The sequence below is a fragment of the Alosa sapidissima genome, chromosome 10 (genome assembly GCF_018492685.1).
Source record: "Alosa sapidissima isolate fAloSap1 chromosome 10, fAloSap1.pri, whole genome shotgun sequence".
Lineage (NCBI taxonomy): Eukaryota > Metazoa > Chordata > Actinopteri > Clupeiformes > Clupeidae > Alosa > Alosa sapidissima.
In genome coordinates, this window is record NC_055966.1 from 19,308,685 (window position 1) to 19,327,295 (window position 18,611).

Consider the following 18,611-nt stretch of genomic DNA (forward strand, 5'->3'; position numbering starts at 1 on the left):
CATCCAAAAGCCCCCTAAACTTTTTCAAACCTCCTTATATTCTCCAAGCAAAATGGCTAAAAATGAAAGTGGCCAAATACCTTTTCACCTTTCAAATACCTTTCAAATACCTTCTTTCTTTTTCTTTAGGCTACACTTTCTCTCAGCTTCTGATGAAACCCAGTCAACCTCTTCTGATGAAACCCACAGATCAATGCTTTTCTCTTTTTGCTGCCTACAGAGACAGCAGTGGCCTAATTCATCCAACACACATATCACTCTTCCAAGGCTTTGCCCCATGAGAATGGATGTTGCCAAAGAGAGGGAGCACTACATGAAAACGCCCGCCTCCCTTGCCCCCCTGGCCTGATTTTCAGGTCCATTTGTTCATCTGCTCAGCAACTGGTGTGAAAAGTAGGAGTGTCTGTGGTCCTCCAATGTTACCAATTCTAAACATACAGAGCAGGGGTCTCCAACCTTTTTGGGAATGAGGGCTACCTGAAGGATCCAAAATCATAGGGCTACTTATTTAAATAGAAGTATATAAGTATATCACACAGATCAGTATAATATACTGTATATACTATATATACTGACAGATCAGTATAATACGTTAGACTATGAACAAAGAATACACGATTAGTAGGCTATGAGATAATGGGAAACCTTGCTGCTGTCATTTATCCCTCTCGGTTTGCCTGTCTGTCATCACTATCCCAACAGAGAATGCACTTTTCAGTAGAGCCACCGAGTCACGACGTTGCCTAGCGTGTATCTTGTTTTGACAGATATCCCATTTACCGAGATCACGGCTTTTGTTGTGTCTAGACCAGCAGCAGCACAAGAGCCATATGACAATGTCACTGTACTCAAATTTAAACAGTTTCTGAGAATGATGTGCGTGACCTGTCAGGAAGCGAATGTAGCCTACTTTCTGCTACGTGCAAACCAAAAGCATACATAATATACGTGACATTGGTCAGACAGTCAGCCAGAGTAAGATGCAGGGACCACAAGATCCGTACACTTTATGGGGCAACAGGCTATCTGCAAACCAAAAGCATATGTGACATTGGTCAGTCAGCCAGCCAGAGTAGGTAGGAGACACAGAGGGGACCAGTTACACCAGTGGTTCTCTTTTAGTCGAACTACTCGGCGTTAACCAATGGGAATACATTCCACGATCACGTGATCGCACTTAAGTCCTCTTACAGGTCCTGCTAAGGTTCTGTTGGCGCAAAACGGCTCGGCTATAATAAGCCGCCACGGCCAACAACAATCACTCTTTCATTCTTCAGCGACGTCGCTAGGAAGTTCCCACAAGAAAATCGGTCTTGCGAGCAGGAGGGAAGCGAATAGGGAGGAGTAGACGGAACGTGGGAAAAAGCAGGTTATCGGCTTCAGCCTTTCCGGAGGAGGAAGACGACTGCCGCCGACACTCTCTTTTTTTCTATACCTCTCTATTTTCTCGCTTTTCTGTTTGAGTCGGTGGCCGCCCAGATGTGGAGGTGTGTTCGGAGCTGCGGGATGTGGATCCCCACTCTGGACCCACACCCGGTCTGTATAAGCTGCCTGGGCGTCGACCATACCCAGACAGCGTTGGCGGTCCCCAAATCCTGCCCGCACTGCAAGAGGTTGGGTCCGAAAGCTGTCATATAACGGGCGCGTGTGCTCGAAGAAATGGCAGTCAACGGCTCCCTCCCAGCTTGCCCCTGGAGATGCGCTTGCGCTCGAAGGCTCGAAACGGGGCAGGGAGCGGTCCGCTTCACGCCCAGCCCCCACTGACTAGCCCCAGGCGAGCTGACTGTTAGGGCGTTCACGGGAGGTTGGCGAGCCGTTCCCCAAGCGCGCCAGAGTTCTCCAAAGTGACAGTTCATGTGCAGTTGCACTATTGTATCCACAAGCACTTGTTAATAAAAAATTTTTTTTTTTAAAAAACGTTAAAAAAAAAAGAAAACCATCAATCAATAATCATCATGAGGCACGGCCACGCCAGTGTGCCTGCCGCGGCGCTACGGCCTGCACCCGACACACAGCCGGCCCTAGGCTTGGTGGCTCCGGACGTGGATGCCCCGCCTGGAGTGAGTCGGCCTGGGTTAAACCCGCAGCCGCCGTGTCTGGCGAACCACATTGCGGAGTGGCGGAAGTGCACAAACTCCCAATGGGTTCTCCATACACTGGAGCACGGGTACGAGCTACAGTTCGCCCATGCTCTGCCTGTCTTCACGGGCGTCAGGCGGACAAGGGTCTTGCACATGCTCGCCCTGGCGCTCTGCAGGGAGATCCGGGAGCTACCGGCCAAGCAGACCATACGCTCCCGGTGCTGCGGGGCCAGTGGATGGAAGGGGTGTACAGTCAGTATTTTTCAGTTCCCAAGAAGGATGACAGCCTTCAGCCCATTCTGGACCTCCTGCCACTGAACGCATATTTATCATATTTATCAAGATTCCGTTCAAGATGCTGACCCTGCAGCGCATTGTTCAGAGCGTGCAGCAGGGGGATTGGATTGTCACGATAGACTTGAAAGATGCATATTTTCATGTTCCGATTCATCCTCGGCACAGAAAATACCTGCGCTTTGCGTTCGAGGACGAGGTGTGGGAGTTTTCAGTCTTAAGGCTGTGGTAGTGTCCTGCGTCACATTTCTTCTAAAAAGCCTTTCAAACGTGTCAATGACGTCATTCATTAGCACAATGCTAGCGTGTTATGAGTAACAACGACCCAACCTGTAAGAAATCAAAAGGACATAAGTACTCGTTCATTCAACTTTTGACCTATAACCCATGTTGAAGTTATACAAACTACAATCAAATCTGAGATTTGTCAACGACAATCAGGTGAAAGAGACAAATTTAGCCGTCTAGCTCCATTGACTCCCATTCATTCTGCACTCATGGCGATCGCCCCCAGTGGAACTCTGGTGGAACTGCAACCAAACTTCGGTACAATTAATACGGAGTGGCCAGGCTCTCCGTAGACGGGCTCTGCTAATATACACGAATCTGGCGAAACTACCGGAAGTAAGCGAGTGACATTACTGAGCTGTTGCTGGGTAGCGTTGCACCAGTCAAAGATTCTAGAGCGCTAGTAGCAGGGAAAGAAGTCCAAAGCGAGTGTGTGTGTATCTGTGTCAAAGAGTGCATCAGGGCAAATAGGTAAGTAGGAAACTCTACCAGGCCCAACTGAATCGTAAAATTTATTTGACAAGAATGGATTATTTTTTTCGAACGTACGCCCCGCTATCACGTACGGTGTAGCTACTTCCATTGATTACAGTGGAAGCTAATTGTTGCAGCAGACACAACGCGAACGGAACGCTTCAGTTACGTGCCTGGTGTAGCTTATAACTGAGATTAGGAAATGTTTCAACCACACGCATCACGCACAAAGTCACCAAGGGGCAGAGGGGATACCAAAATGTAGCCAATAAATAGCCCCTAATCAGAACAGAACCCCGAATGATTGCCTGCGTCTTGGTCGGGAGATTGGGCACATTACAAGATCATGTAGCCTATCGTAGCCCTCTCTGACATGCTAGACTTTTGTATCATCGCTATGGTAACCATAACCAAACAAGTCTTCTTCTGCATTGGTTTGCTGCGTTTTAGGTGTTCAGATTCTATGTGTTCCTCCTACTGGAGGGGCATGTTTACAGCAGTTCCGTTTCACACATGTGCAGTCTACGTGTCAACATGACGTGCGGTCTTAACTTTCGGTTGACTCAAAAACGCGACGCATACCGTAAAAATGACGCAATTCTCGTCACGCACTCACCAGTGCCGCGTGCGCGGCGTACCATAGGCCTTGCTTTGGGCTAGCGCCCCGCACCTTCACCAAGGTCGTTCAGGAAGCGTTGGCCCCTCTCAGGAGGCGAGGTATTCGCATATTGAATTGGCCATCTCGAGCGACTGGGTTTCCAGGTGAATTGGGCAAAGAGCAGACTCACGCCCACGCAGGCAAACCCCTACCTGGGACTCGAGCTCAATGCGGTGGGCATGACAGTGAAATTCATTCCCCTAACAACCAGGACAACGGATTCCGGCAAAAATGTAAGATCCCATCCGGAAAGGGTATATAAATTGTCTTTGTACCGAAAATGTCAAAATACAGTCACTTTAAGTGGTTTAAATAGTGTTTTAATAATGCTGCGTGTACATAACTGCATGAAGTAGTTGGTGGAATTTTGAAGTAGCGACGAGAATTCTCAGTCTAACCGTTCATGTGTCGTTTGAAGGGTGGAAATAGACGACCCACCTGGCCAGCACTAACCTCGGAGCGCAGTAAACAAAATCAGATATTTAAGGCAGTAAAAGCTCCGGTAAGAACCAAACCAGATTTTGTTCAAATCTACACACCTATGGCTACTGAAAAATGTAAGGTTCATTTATCAAATGTTATTTTGAAGTATTAAAAAACATTGTTGTTTTAGAATTTTCGAAAGAAATGGGTGATAATTGAAGGTGTTACGATACCGTATGGGTGCTTAAAGGAAAATTCTGTTTTTTAGCACTTTAAGGCTCTTTTCTGGTTTGTTTTGGATGAACTAGAGTGGTGGACACCGACATTTTGAAGATTGGTCCTGTCTCGACTTTTCTGACTATTTTTGAATCGTCTTTGACTGCTCAGGGTGGCTGCCAACAGGCATACTGTAGTAGGCTACTCAAACATGTCCTAAAACAACCCTTAACGTTAAATTTCAAAACTGTGCAACTCACCGAGTGGAACATTTTCCTTTAAGTTACTCTGGTTAAACAGCAGGCTTAAAAGGTGAGAACCGTACCCTAGGACCCAGGTTACACTATCACACCCCTCTGAGGCAAAAGAGGGCTACATGGTTTTCTACAAATGCACCAACAATCAAATTGGCCTCCATCACTCAACCAATGCTGTAAACGGTAACATTATTTTACCTAGGTCCTAGACTATTGATATAACTTGTATAAGATTAACATACCTGCAGTAAAAACCAAGCATGTCCGATAAACATTCTCAGATTTATTTCGGCTTCAAGAAGAAATGGGAATTACATTTCATGTGAAAATCATCCTACCCTTATTAGACATTCTCCGTGGTAAACTACAGTGTTGTCCTTGTAGAAAGCGTCAATTGTTTTTCCAACCCACTTTAGATTAACTTCCAACAAAGTTACGTTTTGCTGCTGCACCATCTGGTGGACCAATGTAACGCCAATACTGAAAATGCAGCCTAAATGATGATGAATATTCGGTTTTCCTTTAATCCTACTGAATTTGTAATTATGTATCTGCGGTTATAATTCCCGATACCGATAGTATGTGCGTGCCTGTGTGTGTGTGTGCATGTGTGTGTATGTGTGTGTGCATACATGTGTGTGTGTGTGTGTGTCTGTGTACAGTATGTGGATGCGTGTGTCTGTGCCCATGGATGTGAGTATGTGTGCATGTGTATGTGAGTGTCTGTGTTGATGTATGTATGTGTATTTATGAGAAAGAGTGCGTGTGAGACAATATCCTCTTCCAGCAACCTTTTGCTCAACACCACCATCTACAGGCCAATAAGTATTTGAGAATGTTTTTAGACCCCCCCCCCCCCCCCCATGAATGAAATTCTACGAAACTTGGCATACCCCCAGAGAATGTCAGGTTAATCATGCACATAACATTTGGTGCAGTTCTGAACATCTTAACTGAAGATAGGGGCGATTAAAGCAGAATGATATTGCATTTTCATTTTTTACCGGGGGGATGCAAATCACAAATGAGTAATTATGGGCTAGGTTGATGTGGGCCCTTGAGACCAACATAGCATAAAACATTCTTCATCCTCAGTGCCCTGGTTCAATAGTTATTTAGGAAAAAAGGCATTTTTTGAAAATGTGAAAATTTTCCATAAAAGTCTAGTGGGGCTACATACCCACCAAATTTCATGTGCCCCGGTGTTTCAGTGTCCCGGGTATTGCTGACCAAAAATTCAGGAAGTAGATGACGGGGGGAAAAAAATCCCTTGACAATCCCTATATGACCGCTTTGTTAGCTATAGTTAGATCAAGTTGGACAGCGAACTGATTGTCTTAAAGGAGCCACACCACTTTTACGACACTATGGCATATGAATGCTGTTCTGCCAATTTTGAGTTCTGTCAAACAGAAGTAAGTTTAGAGAAAAATTCGGCACATTTTAATCGTATCGCATAATGCAGAAAACCGGGACCATTTAGGTTTCTATAATCATTATATCACATTTTATACCGTATCTATAGTGGCTGGTAAAAAGAGTTGAGTGGCTTTTTTTCGGGGGGGGGTTCAGACCAAACCTACCCCCTTGGTTGTACTACAGGAAATGGAATCTTATAAAGAGACACATTGTGGTTAGATCAGGCTGACAGTAGGGAGTCCTCACTCTGCCAACCAAGTCTTTTTGCAAGTCTTTTTGGAAACCAGACTGAAACTTTTCTACCTGTTGGATATTTTAAGAAGGTGCACTGTGGGTGCTAGGCGTCCCACAGACTAGCTGGTGAAGAGCCCTGTGAGCATTTCTCGGAACCCTGTAAAAAAAGAAGGAAAAAAAACCCTCTGCAGTCCATATTTATGAACAGTGAAATGTTGAAAGTATGCTTTTACGGATTGTGGGAGATCAATAACATTCTCATCAAAATATGTTCATGAAAACTGTAGAAACATTAATATCCTACAATGATTTGAATCCTAGCTTATTGTTTGCAGGTGATTTTACTTTTACTGCAAGAGGTCTGTTTTTGTGTGCTGCAATACAACTGGCCAGTGATAAGTGACAACAGTGCACTTTGAATTTTGTGTATTTTGAATTTTTGAGAGGGGCTCAGGTGAAAAAAGGGCAAGTCCCATATTTTTAAAAAGAAAAAGTGCATTAAAACACATGGGTAATACAGTAGCAAATCTCTGACGTACTGATTAATCAAAATACCCTCACAGTAATGCAAATGTTTAATACTCAAAAGACTTCTAAATTAATCTGTTCACAGAGACACAAATGTGGCTATTACACATTCCCCTCTTTCACATACAAGGGAAGGCTGTCTGTATCATGCATTGATGAAGATCTATTGGAAAAAAACAAACTAGAATGAATAGGCCTAGAATTCGCCTTATTCACCCGGTGGCCACAGCGAGGCTACAGGGTACACTTGCCATAACACCTCAGTCCAGCAGATGGTGGTAATGCTCTCCGTTTGCAAAGTGGCAAAAAAAGCTTGCTGGCCTGTTCTTCTTCTTCTTCAGTGAGTTTTTTTGGCAGTTTGCAAACCGAGTCAATTACCACCACCATCTGCTGGACTTAGGTGAAATGGCAAGTGTACCCTGTAGCCTCGTTCTGGGCGCCGGGTGAATAAGGCAAATAAATAGCCTACAAGGAGCCTACAATCAAAATTACGCAGTACTGTTTAAAACATTTTCCCCCATGTGGGCTACTGGTCAGTTTTAAGATTTTAGTTTAGGCTACTAGCGTATGTTCATTATAAGCAAAGCCCACCAGAGGCTGCACTTTTTGCCCCAGCTGAGGAAGTTTGGTGTAGCTAGGGATGCAATGCTCCAGTTTTACAGAGCTACAGTGGAACGTGTGCTTGTCTTCTCCATCACTGTCTGGTATGGGAACACCACCTCTTCAGAGAGGAAGCAGTTGGAGAAGGTGGTGCATTCTGCATCCAAAATCATAGGACATGTCATCCCATCTGTAGCCTCTATCTATGCCACACAGATTAGCCATAAAGCCCAGAAAGTACTAGGTGACCCCTCCCACCCTGCCAGGTACCTTTTCCAACTACTGCCCTCTGGTAGAAGAGTCCAAAGTCTCAGGGGTAGAACATCTCGTTTCTGCAACAGTACTTACCCTGCCACTATTAGGCTCCTTAATGCTCAGTCACCTTGCAGAGCAAATCTGTACTAAATTACCTCTTTCATATGCACCATATAGACTGCACAAGACACTTTATGGGAAGGTTTTTTTTTACTGCTTTTTGGTGTGAATGCTTGTCTATGTGATTGTCTTTCATGCTCTGTATGTGTCTTTCATGTTCTGTATGTTCCTGTGTTTGTCCTGTGTATTGTCTTGTATTTTTTAACTGGAATGGCACCAAGACAAATTCCAATCAACTTTGTTGACATGGCAATAAATTATTGAACTTGAACTTGAACTTGATGTCTTTTTTCACATAATGGATATGTTGTGTTGTATGTTTTGTTTTGTTTTACAGGCTACCCCTGTTTGCTCTCGATCATCCTCCGTAAAAGTGGTGAGGATGGAAGGACATTGCGCTTACGTGACATTAATCAGACAGTCAGACAGAAACGGAGAGGCGGTGGGGACCAGTAACCAGGGGCTTTGTGCAGCAGTGTAAAGATCAGAATTCAAGATTCAAGTTTAATTGATCACATTTAAAGGCGCTCTAAGCGATGCATGGTCACTTCTGTTGACGTTCAAACAAAACAGAAAGCTAGCTCGCTACTTTCTTCCCCTCCCTCCCGTGCAATTGAAACTCTCCTAAACGCGCATCTCATCGGTGATTTGCTGGAACAGTTTGTTATGTTTTTTATGGGCAAGGTTTGCCCAAGTTGTTTTGTGGCCGTTTTGGGTTGAGCATGGGTTGTCCACAGAGATCGCGTTTTATTACAGTGTATTCAGGCCTCACCAGCTAGCGGATGGTGAGGTGATGTTTCCTGTAAGTTACAAAAAATGTTTTAGCCTAAAAAAACGTATGACATCGCTTAGAGCACCTTTAATGTCTTCCTTATAAGTTTCTTGTGATGGATATGCTATTATAGCTTAAATCTAAAATCATGCAACTAATGTAGGCTAGTAGCCTAGAAATCTAGACGCACCCTAGCGGCAGGGTAGACTAGCAACTCTCCGTTGGCTTGCGAGCTGGAAAAATTAAACTTCGATCAGGCCAATCACATCGTGTATAGTCGGTGGGCGGGCCTAACATAATGATGACAGAGTTGCTACGGTTCTGCATGAATTCCCTGCTACTTGAAAACAAAGAAGATGGATGCATGCTGCTGGTGAACAGTGATTTTTTTAAGTTGGCAAAAGTTTGATCAACTAGCCAATTAGCTCCGCTGGTGGGAAAATGCATGGGACTCATGAGTTGTATTGGAAATTTGAAAAGTAAGAGGAAATTTGAAAGACAACATTTATCCCACCCCTCGGATTGAGCACTGCCAATGGTGAGTTCCCAGACCCTACATCTTGATGTGGGTCTGGCTCGTCAGGCTAGTAGGCTAGGCGTACTATAACCAGAACAAATAGGCTACTATTTTTAATAGCATCTATTTAATCTTTGAATACAGTTTCAACACAGAATCAAACAGATTTCTAATTAATAAAGGTAGGCTATGTTCAGACTTAGCTTCTTTTTCATGTTCCCATTACCATGTTAATCTGGGAAATAGGACCCTGGGAGCATAGGTCCTCGGGAACATAGGACCCTGGGACAGGAATGAATCCTATGGGAGCTACAACTCCCGATCCGAGGTGCTGTGTTTGGGGGACATTCTCTATCGGTCGATCACTCAACACCACCACCACAATGGAAACCTACAACCACGCCTCTCAGGGTTGCACAGCGGCACAGCAGGCTAAACCCCAGCACAGGCCGGTTAAAGCAATTCAACGTGCACTCGGCATAGTGCCTCGACACGGGGCAAAAAAAACAGAAAGGTAGCCTCTGGCGCCATCTGCCAGTCAGTGGGCACCAGGGCAGGTAGTTCAATAATCTGAGATCTAAATCCCGAAGTAAAAAGTTTGGGCTGATATAGCCTAATGGATTTGGGTGCCAGTGTCACCCCTTGTGAACTGCAAGCATGTTGAGTTAACAGACAGGGCTGTAAGGCTGCCTATGCGTTTGAACGATGCTAGAGCAATGTAGCAGCACAGTCTTTAGCAACAGCATTTTCAGGTTAACACTGGCCATATAAATGGCTCAGCGGAGCTTGTAGTACAAGAGAAAGGTCCCATAGTGGAACTGATGACCGGCGTAATCGCCTGGCACCTTTGATATAGCGGGCTGCTAACGGGTGAGCACTAGGTATCACACCAGACTAGCCCACGACAGGCGGAGATATCTGCCAGATAGACTTTAAGTGTAGAGAAGGATCGGCCCTGCTCAAACATATGTTGTAGGAAGGTCAGAATCACTTCAATCGAACATGTTGATAGGTCATGGTTATGCTCTCTGTACTAGGAGGCAAAAATAAGCCACTTTAGAGTAGGCCTATAGAGTGACCTAGTGGAGGGCACTCTAGAACTCTGTATAGTCTCTGTATAGAGTCAGGAGATGTTGCCGTTCGGTGGCCAGGCTACCAGCTGTCAATGCTCTGGAGGATGCCACACTGTTCCTCTCGCCTGCGAAAGCAAGTCCTTGTGCAGGGGGAGTGGCCACGATTCCCTGTGTAATAGAGAAATCTAATCTGCAAACCAAAGTCGGCCACCGGGGGGCTACCAGGATTACTGAGTGCTTCTCCATCCTCCGTTCAGCACAGGCTGGAGGAGAGTGATGGGGGGGAAAGCGTAAAGCAGCAACTGGGGCCAAGTGTGTGCCATCGCGTCCACCTCTAGCATCGAAGTAGCAGCCGTAAAGCCTAGAGTGCGATGTGGGTGGAGGGTCCGGCCACAGGATACTCAGGGCTTTAGCTGCTGGGTCCACCAGTGTGCGCAGTTCTGAAGAGAGCAGCGTGAGCTTCCTCCAAAGTGGACGTGTCAAAGTTTGCTCCGTCACTGAAGCTGTCTGCATCAGACGTGTGGAGATGCTGTACCACAGTCTTAATCAACAGTCAAGAAATATGAAATGTAATTTGTGATCAAAATGTAAAGTTTTCACATTGGGTCTTCAGGCACACACAGATACAGAACCAGAGGAATAAAAATGTTTTTGTATCATCCTATGATAATCCTGTGTGAGTCTGATATAGGATTTTCTTTTTTTTTTCATATTGATATAGCCACACAATCTGACATATATAATCTTATTTGCAATGCCATGCCATCTATAGAACTGAATTTATAAAAGAATAGAAGTAATGCAGTCATGTTGAACATATCTGAAAGTGTACAAGAGACCATACTATTACCACCAATGGCAGGTATTATTTTGAACTAGATGTACCGCAGAGCGGTACAAAATATGACCGCCGCCCAGTCCAGCACATTTTTTCCACAAAAAGAAATCACGCTGAAAGGCCTATATGATTCTAACTGTCTCACTAAATTGCATTATCCACACTCAATTCTCACTGGTATCTGCTAGACAACAAGTACCAAAACATGATTAGTTCATAGATTTCACATGTAAAATTCATTTTATACAACCCCACCCCCATCTTGCCTGTTCATAATTCTGAGAAATTCTTGAATTGTGTGCATGTGTGCGTGTACACGTTTATGTTTATGTGTGTGGGTGTGTGTGTGTGTGTGTGTGTGTGTGTGTGTGCGTGCTTGTGTGTTTGCCTGCATATGTGTGTTTGTGCATGTGCATGCATGCGTACATATGTCTACTGTGTGAATATGTGTCATACGTATGATTACTGTGAATGTATGTGTGTGCGTGTGTATCTGTTTATGCACATGTGTGCACATGGAATGGGTTAACATGACCCCTGGAGGCAAACATATGGAAAGAATTGGTCATCCTAGGCCCTACGGTTCTCAAGATATTCACAGAAAACTGTGTCTGCCCTACCCTCCTTTCAGGGGGTCCAGTACAGCGGGGGGGCTACAGATCAAAACGAAAAATGATGGTTCCATGCTATTCATGTGGGGTTACATGCCCACCAAGTTTCATGTACCCCGGTCTTTCAGTGTCACGGGAATTCTTGTTGGTGTACGGTCACTAAATGTACACATTAATTATTTTATTGTAAGGCCCCCCATGAACGAAAGTTCACAAAACTTGGCATGCATTCGGAGGGTGTCATAATGATCCTACATTTTTAATTTCGTGCAGTTTTGACCATGTCAGCCAGAGATATTGTGATGAAAACACCTAATTTTTTGCTTTTTAATTTTTAACTAGGTGGCGCTATACATGAAATAAGTGGTAATGGGATGGGTTGACATGCCCCCTTAAGACCAACATACAAAAAAAAGGTGGACCTCCTAGGCTCTACGGCTCTCGAGATATTCACAGAAAACTGTCTCCGGCCACCTACAGGCCAGTTGGTGTATAGTAACATAAATTAATTTATTGTGTGGCCCCCCATGAACGGAATTCCACGAAACTTGGCGTGCATTCAGAGGGTGTCATAATGACCCTACACTTCCAATTTCGTGCTGTTTTGACTATGTTAGGTCACAGATACCTGCGATTACAACACCTCATTTTTACTTTTTTGTGTTTAACTAGGTGGCGCTATACATGAAATGAGTGGTTATGGAATGGGTTGACATGCCCCCTTGAGATCAACATACAAAAAAAATATGGTCCTCCTAAACCTTACGGTTCTCAATATATTCACAGAAAACTGTGTCTGCCCTACCCTCCTTTCGGGGGGGTGCAGTCCAGCGGGTGGACTACAGATCAAAACGAAAAACGATGGTTCCATGCTATCCATATGGGGTTACATGCCCACCAAGTTTCGTCTACCCCGGTCTTTCAGTGTCCCGGGAATCCTTGACGGAAATTTGGACATGCGAAAAAGAAAAAAAGAAAAAGAAAAACTGACTAAACCTATATGACCGCTGCTTCGCTGCGCGGCGGTCATAATAACGAGAGTGTAAAGGTTCTATTTGACTTCTACGTAGATAGAGAAATGAGCTTCATACTCAGGACCCACTACAACAATACATCCTATGTCAATTACCATGCAAAGCAGCTGTTCACCATCCATTACCCTGGCTGGACATTTATGAACAGACATTGGTTGGGCTATTGGTCTGACAGTAGGCTCCTGTTGTTGGTATAGCAGACAGACCCTGTCTCCTCCCCCTCCCCCTCAGCATTATCCTGCTGATGACTCCTATGTGGCAGGGAGGGAAAGGAAGGAGGAGGAAACTTAATTACAGCAATAGGTCCTCCAGCATAGGGGATTGCTGAGCTGATATGATTTCTCAAGATATTTTTAAAGAAGAGAGCAAATGGATCTTATATGCAACAGGTCAACAGAGGAAACTATGTCTATGGCTCCCCACTCCCCACCTGCACAGTCACAACTCATATACAACAGAATGTTTTTCATTGGCTTCAGCTTAGAATTTAACACTGCGATTCCCAAGCTTAGCCAACTTGATTAGCACATCCCTCTTCAACTGGACTGGACTAACTATATGACAGACCCTGATCTGTTGAGTTCTTCCAGTGTCACTATGGACTGTAGCCTGAGGGTCATACCGTAAACTCTCAAAACAGGAATACCACATTAGCCACAAGGTTACGTGCTGAGCACTCTGTACTCACTGTTCCCCCATGACTGAGTTAATGTTAATGGCTCAAACCCTATAATCCAGTCAGCAGATAGCATTATGGTAGTGGAGGTAACGAGACAGGCTATTCACCTTATTCACATGGCGGCCATTGTGTAAACCAAAAGGAGGCTAAGGGGCACACTGACCTAATGCGTTTTCGCCACTTGCGACTGCATAGAACACAACGATCCTATTATCAGGGGACCAATTGACAGGCCAAAACTGAGATTGCAACTTTGTCGGAAACCTCTGAGTACAAGTTGACAACTTTAGTATTAATATTTAACCCCTTAACATGTGTTTTAGCCAGGTTGTCAGCTTAGAATTTTTTTTGTCCATTTTATCACTGTATTCTCATAAGTGGTAAAATCTGATTTTTTTCAAAGTGTTTCCAAACCTCCTGTAATTTTGAGGAAATGTGCAATCATGACCAAATTAATAATCAACTAGATGTACCGCAGAGCGGTACAAAATATGACCGCCGCCCAGTCCAGCACATTTTTTCCACAAAAAGAAATCACACTGAAAGGCCTATATGATTCTGTCTCACTAAATTGCATTATCCACACTCAATTCTCACTGGTATCTGCTAGACAACAAGTACCAAAACATGATTAGTTCATAGATTTCACATGTAAAATTAATTTTATACAACCCCACCTCCATCTTGCCTGTTCATAATTCTGAGAAATTCTTGATTGTTTGTGTTATGTTTATGTTATGTGTGTGGGTGTGTGTGTGTGAGTGTGTGTGTGTGTGTGTGTGTGTGTGTGTGTGCGTGCTTGTGTGTGTGCCTGCGTATGTGCCTGTGCATGCAAGCGTACATATGTCTACTGTGTGAGTATGTGTCATACGTATGATTACTGTGAATGTATGTGTGTGTGTGTGTGTATCTGTTTGTGCACATGTGTGCACATGAAATGGATTAACATGACCCCTGGAGGCAAACATACGGAAAAAAATGGTCATCCTAGGCCCTACAGTTCTCAAGATATTCACAGAGAACTGTGTTTGCCCTACCCTCCTTTCGGGGGGTCCAGTCCAGCCGGGGGGCTACAGATCAAAACGAAAAATGACGGCTCCATGCTATCCATGTGGGGGTACATGCCCACCAAGTTTTGTGTACCCCGGTCTTTCAGTGTCCCGGGAATCCTTGTTGGTGTACGTCACTAAATGTACACATAAATTATTTTATTGTAAGGCCCCCCATGAACAAAAGTACACAAAACTTGGCATGCATTCGGAGGGTGTCATAATGATCCTACACTTTTAATTTCGTTTTTAAAAAAAAAAAAAAAAAAAATTCTGACTAAACCTATATGACCGCCGCTTCGCTGCGCGGCGGTCATAATAAATACCAAAAGAGTATCACACTGATCCAATACACAGTAAACAAGGTAGATTTCTGCCTATGTACTAACCACCTATCTTTGGACCTCTTGGCTCTCACTGAGACTTGGATCAAACCACCACCTTTATATCAACCACACACTTCCCCATACCTCCTGCCAGTCTGGATGGAGCGGTGGAGTAGGGGCCTGCTAATTTCCAAATTGAAATATACTACACTAAAAAAATATGACTTACCATGCTATCATTGTGACAGCTCCGTCAAAATCTATTGTTATTTACCGTCCACCGGGACAATTGGGCATTTTCCTTGATGAGCTGGACTCCCTGCTCCCCACTATCCCTGAGAATGACTGTCCAATGCTTGTCCTTGGTGACATGAACATTCACTTAGATAATCCAAACTTAATCCAAACTCTGTGGATTTGTCTTTCATACATTCCTTTGAACTTCAACGGATCCACACTCCGCCAACTCACAAAGCAGGCAGAGAGCTTAAAAGCTTAAATGTTAAAATGCTGAAATGTTAATAGCTTTTAACCTTTAAAAAGGTTATTATATTGCTTATAGCTCTGTTGCTTAAATGTTAAAATGTGACAGCTTGGATGGGAAAAACATAGCCTACCTTTGCCATATGACATAGTAATTACTACTAAATACCAGTAGTTTACTAACCCTATCTATAAAAACAGCAGTTGAATTTTGGTGGAATTTAGTGATATGCCAATTAAATATAATTTGTTTTACAGTCAGGTACATGAATAAAGTCAAATAGCACCAAAGGCCACTATCTAGAATTCTAGATTTCTGCCTGGACATCAAAGTACTATAACTTATGCAGCGTTGCACTGTTGCACACTACAAGCTTTAAATTTGGCATGACGTGCCCATAGATGTGGCTACTGATTGATAGAGGTTTTGGGCTACTTATGTTTCCAAGCTGATATCCACCTTGAAAACTGTTTTTCTTTAGGCGTGGATTGATTTCTACATGTTAATAGCCGTGGCCTACTGGTTAGCGCTACGGACTTGTAACCGGAGGGTTGCCGGTTCAAACCCCGACCAGTAGGCACGGCTGAAGTACCCTTGAGCAAAGCACCTAACCCCTCACTGCTCCCCGAGTGCCACTGTTGTTGCAGGCAGCTCACTGCGCCGGGATTAGTGTGTGCTTCACCTCACTGTGTGTTCACTGTGTGCCGAGTGTGTTTCACTAATTCACGGATTGGGATAAATGCAGAGACCAAATTTCCCTCACAGGATCAAATGAATATATACTTATACTTAAAATAGAACTTTGATTCTGACACTTCTGCAGAAAGCCCATGAGTGTTAGCATTTGATACCATGTTTATATGGTCCTTGGTTGTGGAGATATTCAACATTTATTGGGGCATGAACCTGAAAATTGGTGTGAAATTGCTTGTTAAATACACAAAAATAAATTTTCAACTTGACAACCACCCTAGGACTTATGGGTCCCTTCTAACTAAAAAACAAAATAGGTTGTCAGCTTGTACTCAAACATGTCCACAAAAGTCTTAATAGAAGTCCTTTTCAGAATTGTCCCCCTGACTATGGTTTGTGTCGCCTGTAGGATCGTTTTGGTTTACAATGCCCACCATGTGAATAAGAGGGGTGAGGTTTAGCACTTGGCTGCATGGTGTGCCAACAATCTGCTGTTGAACACCCAGAAGATCAAAGAAATTACAGAGAGTTCATGGGCCATGCATACAGATCCATGTACAGTATATCAATGTTACTGCCTGTCGCAGAGCATGTGTCAAGTAAGCTTCAAATTGCTTGTTATGTTTTACTTGTACTTTGCACTTTGTATTTTCCTGTGCCTACCTGTTAATTATAGCTTCTGTTTAGGCTGGATTTCATTTGCGTAAGGTAAAGTTGTATGTTACTTATTTGGTAAACATTAAACATAGGCATATGCCTGATTTAAAATAAACGTATGTCTTTATAATTTGCATAAACAAACCTCATGGATCTTTCAACATCAGACAAGCTTAATTTATTGTTTTCAGGTTGAAGTCCTTGGAATATTGGACTCTGCTATTTAATTTAGTCTCCTGTGTGGTACTCACAACACTCTCTGAAAGGGGTCAATTGTGGATTGCCTCCTTCATGGTGTATGACTGAGGGGAGCTGTCCTTGCAACCTATTTTCCAAACATAGTTCCCTCGAGCCTATGGGAAACAACCCTGGCAGCCAATCAAGAGGTGTGTGTGTGTGCGTGTACTCTCAATCCATATAAGGATCTAGGACACTTTGATAAGCAAAAGATTATGTAACCTCATTTCAGCCAGGCGTAATAATCTATGGACCTATGAATGCACCATGTGACCTTACCTGAAAAGTCACAGGTGCAAAACAATTGCAACATTTTAAACTTTGTACCCTATCAACATTTTATAAACCTTCACCTTGATACCCTTTTCTTTAAATGCCTGAACTCAAATGATCACAATGAGAATTTTGTAGTGTAGTTAGACAGTAGTGAGAATTTGGAAGCAGATTCTGTGGGTGCAAAGGTCCCTGGCAAACATGATTTTCAAACTTCTGCAGCCAACCCATTGCAGGTTGGTGCTGGATACTGACATCTACTGGAAACAAAAAGTTTCATCGCTTCGCACAATGTTCCATAGTTTAGCCAGACAGTAACATTTTCGGAACATCGTTTTAATACTGATATCATCTACCAAATAATATTCATAGTATATGGCCATGTCAAGAACTGATAAACACAACTGTGGTTCCAACTAGCTGCAATGCACCATGCTTGTGGTGGGTTGCACCAGCCCACAAAATGCAGAAAAAAAGCTTTGCACAGCATTGCCAACTAAACACATGGTAAGCCTTTTAACAGTAGGGCCTATCTTTGCTGTTCTTGGCAAAAGGTTTTTGCATGCCTTTCAGTACATTGCTATAGTTTCCAACTTAAACTTCTTATACCACTTCCACCCACCTGACTGAGATTATTGCTTTTATAAATGTACGTCTGACAACTATCTTGATAAATAATACCTAGCCTATAAGTTGATTTACACATATTAAGGCTATCACTGAGTAATTTATTCTTGAGTCCAACATTTTTTAAATGCCACAATTAACACACATTCAGGCATAGGCCTACCTGCAAGTACCCATTCCCCATATGTCACCCTCTTTCCACTATCCCTTTTTTAAACAATCAAATAGACACCTAGTTAGATAAAAAAAAATGACATCCAGTCATGACCTTTGAATAGCAGCCTATAAACTCAAAATGAACCCAGACCTGTTTCACTTTTCATTAAAAAAGACAAATCTATAGTCTGTGACACATTTGAAGACCTCACTTAATCCCTGATAATTTCACACCATAGTAAAGTGTTGCTGGGGGAGGAGATTTGGTATTGGGCCAGTCCTGTCAGCAGGAAACCATTTGCCCAGACTTGTTTAGATGAGAGTGTAACTTTTGAGGTGTAACCTAGGCTGTAGCCTGAGGGAGATACCGTAAACTTTTAAAACAGGAACTTGTCTTTGTTTCAACGCTCACAGGATGTTTGGTTTGATTCCAGTAACAGGCCTACATTCATAGCCGAGCCGTCTTCGTTATTTTGTAGCCTAGGCTACATAAGAATCAGGCTACCAGCACAGTGGTGTTGGGGAGAATGCTCTGAGATTAGGAAGGTCTTTAACATCACCAGAGCAACAACAAAAAAGGACTGTGGCAAAAAATAAACTTTTAAAAAGTATTTAAAACAACCAAACCAACCCAATCATCCACCTCCTAGGCAATTTTAATGCTGAGGAAATTGGTCAGTTGGCTGCCAGTAAGATTGGCCTAAGGCCGAAATCTCATAACAAAATGTATCTGATTTG